Consider the following 4,725-nt stretch of genomic DNA (forward strand, 5'->3'; position numbering starts at 1 on the left):
AGGCATTTGACTAAATCTGGCGCAAAGGATTATTTTATTAACTTCTACAGAGAGGTGTAGGGGGTAAAGTTTATGACATCATTAAATCAATGAATTCTGAAAACAAATGTGGAGTTAAAATTGGCAACTCAAGAACAGAGTTCTTCACTCAGTGGCTGGGAGTGAGACAGGGCTGCAGTCTGAGTCCAACACCGTTCAACATCTTACATCAACGAGTTGGCCACAGTGTTGGAGCAGTCCGACGCCCCCAGCCTCACTCTCCACGACACAGAGATCAAGTTCCTGCTCTACGCAGACGACCTGGTGCTGTTGTCGCCCACAGAGCAGGGGCTGCAGCAGAGCCTGGCGCTGCTAGAGCAGTACTGTCAGAAATGGGCCCTGGCAGTCAATCTGGACAACACCAGAGTTATGGTTTTCCAGAAGAAAGCCCGATCTCAGGGAAACAGGTACCGGTTCACTGTGGGCAGCACTGTATTAGAGCACTGCACCAGATACAAATACCTTGGCCTGACCATCAGTGCGTCAGGGAGCTTCAGCCTGGCTATAAACGCATTAAAAGACAAGGCACGCCATGCATTTCATGCCATAAAGACACGATTTGGGAAGACAACAATACCAATAACTATTTGGATTAAAACTCCATCATCCAACCAATCCTGCTATATGGGAGCGAAGTGTGGGGTCCCCTGATGAACCTCAATAATAAAAATTGGGACAAAAGCCCCACAGAAATATTCCACCTAGAATGTATTAAAAACATCTTACACGTACACAGAAACGGCCCCAACATTGCCTGCAGAGCCGAATTAGGATTCTTCCCTATGCACATAGCCATACAAAAAAGAGCAGCCAAATTCTGGCTGCACCTAAACACAGCAGAGCCCCAGTCGTACCAATACAAGGCCCTACTGAGCAACCACCTCTCCCCAGACAAGGACCCCCTGGGCTGGCTGGCTCTGAGGCTCACAGAGCCCAGCCACACAGAGCCCGAACACACAACAACCAAAACAACAATTGGGAAAATTGACATGTACCTGAAAAACAAATACACAATATAAAAAAAGAGAGACAAAATCTAACTAAATACAGGCTCAGTGACCACAACCTCGCCATTTAAAAAGGCCGCTACAGAAAATCCTGGGTGGCCAGAGAAGAGCGGCTATGCAGCCAGTGTGACATGGGGGAGGTCGAAACAGGCGCACTTCCTGCTGTCCTGCCCTAAATACACAAAAATCAGGGAGACATACTTTATAAAATTCAAAATGCATATCCCTGAGATCAGAATGCTCCATGATAGCTGCAAACTCCCAGTCCTGCTGGGAGAGGAGGAACGCACTGCCATCTTAGCAGCTCAATATTTGTCCAGCTGCCACAGCCTGCGGGACTCCATTTGCAAAACAAAATAAAAACAGTGGGGTTAATTGCCTTTTTTGTTGTCATAAAACAGATTTTGATACATACAACAAATAGTTTATTTTATTTCAATGTGTACGACATTCGTTCCACTGTATCTTGTCATGCTACGTTTGTCTTGTTTGATAGAACATTTGTATCTGCTTTGGAAATATTGTGATTGATCATGCCAATAAAGCATGTATGTATTCAGGTATGTATGTGTGTATGTATGTATGCAACGTACGTTTAAAACTTTAACGACTAACGAATAGTCTAAAAGAGAGAAAAGAAAAGGAAGAAAAAAAAAATATATACACTTCTCCAACCACAATACATCACAGATACCAAACAGTTTCATTCAATATATTGCTCACTTGGAAAAAGTATAACTACTTCTACCAAAGTTTTGTTAAGAAATTAGTGAAACAAATGGCTCAATTTACATTCACTAGCATATAAAACGTTAGCATTGGTCTTCTATACAGCACTAGCACATTTTCCTCATTCAAATAAGAAAGGAAAAAATAAATAAAACTCACCAATTAAATGGTTCATAACACATTCACCCTCTCTCTTCAATAATGTGATGAAATGATCGATTGATCACCAGCCTTTCTTCACAGGTAAATTCAGGTTTTAATTAATATTTCAGACTCTAGGATTTTTTTTCTTTTTCTAATTATACTAACCGGAGAAAACTTCTCTCAAAACAGCCTTGTTAGTGTAAGCGCCTTCTCGAGATGGCAATGATTGAACTGTCAATCAAAGGCGGGACCTTTAGATTCACATGCTTCTGATTGGTTGTTAATCAATCTGGTCGCCCCTCTCACATTCCACAGCAGATTTTAACCATTAATTGACCTGGGTTACACATGCATGTATGTCCAATCGCTTTGACAATACAAAATGTATTTGTCATGTCAATAAAGCACCTTGAATTGAGAGACAGACAGACAGACAGACAGATACACACACAGACGCAAAGAGACACACTGCCAGCTCAGCAATTACATCACGAAACTCTCTCAGCTGACTGCTGTGACATCACAGAGCATGTACATTCCGTTGCTACCCAAACATGCCATACTGTGTGGCTTTTGGCTCTACACAACACAGTGGACACCGTCAACAAGCCAAAGATCATTATCAAGATGACGAGGAGGAAGTACAATTATTCCCCTTACCAACAGATTGCCAATTTACTTGTCAATGGGCTGTAAATATGGGTCTTGACATCGGACCGATCAACACATTTCTTGATCTCGTTCAGTCTGATAAAAAGTCCAATAAATTCAGGTTGTGTAGCAAGCACTTCACTAACAGACACTTCACCTCAGATATGTATCGATTGATTCACGAGACTATATGCGCTGTGCAGTCTGTAAAATACATTATTATTTATTCCTCACCAGAAGCCCTAGTTATCCATTGCAACTTACAGGATACAAAAGTGCTAAATACAGTACAAAATTACAACCGGGCACAACACACAGTTTCTAAATGACAGAAGTGCAGGTAAAATATATAGTTGGTTATTGAGGGAGGGGGTCTTGTGTTTTGGGAGATTGCCGGTGTGTGGCACAGTGGGGTGTGTGAGCCAGCTGGAGCCTCCGCCTGTCAGCATCAGTGACTGTGTCGCCGTAGACTCTGGCCATCAATTTCAAAGGAAAAATAAGAACATAAGAAAGTGTCCAAACGAGAGGAGGCCATTCACCCCATCATGCTCGTTTGGTGTCCATTAATAACTAAGTGATCCAAGGATCCTATCCAGTCTATTTTTGAATGTTCCCAAATTGTCACTTCAGCCACATTGCTGGGGAGCTTGTTCCAGATTTTGATGACTCTCTGTGTGAATAAGTGTCTTCTGTTTTCCGACTTGAATGCCTTGAAGCCCACTTTCCATTTGTGTCCCCGGGTGCGTGCGTCCCTGCAGATCTGGAAAAGCTCCTCTGGATTGATGTGGTCGATGCCTTTCATTATTTTGAAGACTTGAATCAAGTCCCCATGTAGTCTCCTCTGTTCCAGGTTGAAAAGGTTCAGTTCCCTCAGTCTCCCAGTAGGACATTCCCTTCAGACCTGGAATAAGTCTGGTTGCTCTCCTCTGAACTGCCTCTAGAGCAGTGATATCTTTCTTGAAGTGTGGACCCCAGAACTGTACACAGTATTCCAGATCTAACTAGTCTAACTAGTGCATTGTACAGTCTTAACATTAACATCCCTTGTTCTAAATTCTACACATCTACACAGATTGTATCTGCTGAGCCACCTATTTTGGTATTATCTGCAAATTTGACAAGTTTGCTAACTATCCCAGAGTCCAGATCATTAATATAGATTAGAAAAAGCACAGGCCCTAATACTGATCCCTGTTGAACTCCACTAACAACCTCACTCCAGTTAGAAGCAACTCCTCTTATCGACACCCTCCATTTCCTATACATCAACCAGTTCATAATCCATCTACTTACATTACCCTGAATGCCTACAGCTTCCAATTTGAGGATCAATCTTTGGTGTGGAACCTTATCAAAATCTGGCCCAGGTATTTTGTTTGTTTTTCATTCTGCTAGTCCCTTTAGTACCTCCTCCTCATTTACCCTGATCTCTCTTTGGATTTGACTGGACTGGTTGTTAACATGTGGCATGTTATACTTTTTTCTTTTGTAAAAACTTCTGTGAAATACTCATTTTGAACATTTGCCATATATTTTTCGTTTTCCAAGATACTTCCATTTTTGCCCTTTAGCTGTTTCACTTCCTCCTTTATTGACCTCTTGCTGTTGTAAAATTGAAAAAAGCTCTTTGCGTTAGTTTTAGCTCCAAGAGCTATGTTTAATTCTATTTCCCTCTTTGCTTTCCTGATCCCTTTAAGATCTCTTTGCAGTTCAACATATTCTTTGTAGTTTGTTTCATCTACATCCCTTTTGTATGCACTATACAACATTTTCTTTATCTTGATATGTTTTTGCATTAAATCATTTTGGCCAGTTTTTTGGTCCTCAATTTGCTAAAGTTTTGGTAAATAATATCCTGAGCCTCTAGTAGTATATTCTTGAAATATAACCATCCATTTTGGACAATCTGTATCCAGTGTGCCCCATTTTTGTAAATGCCATGCTCAAAAAGGAAAGGAAACTATGAAACAGCAGCAGATATCTGGAAATGAACACTTAATTGTATAATTAATTAACACATACCATACGGTGACCCTAGCTGTTTACCCCCCTAACAAAAATAACAAAAATAGATTTGAATAGTGAAATGTGTGCCAAATGCCCATCCCAAATATACACACACACAAACCTGAGAAACATGCTTAAAACTAACAAC

The sequence above is a fragment of the Amia ocellicauda genome, chromosome 3 (genome assembly GCF_036373705.1).
Source record: "Amia ocellicauda isolate fAmiCal2 chromosome 3, fAmiCal2.hap1, whole genome shotgun sequence".
NCBI lineage: Eukaryota > Metazoa > Chordata > Actinopteri > Amiiformes > Amiidae > Amia > Amia ocellicauda.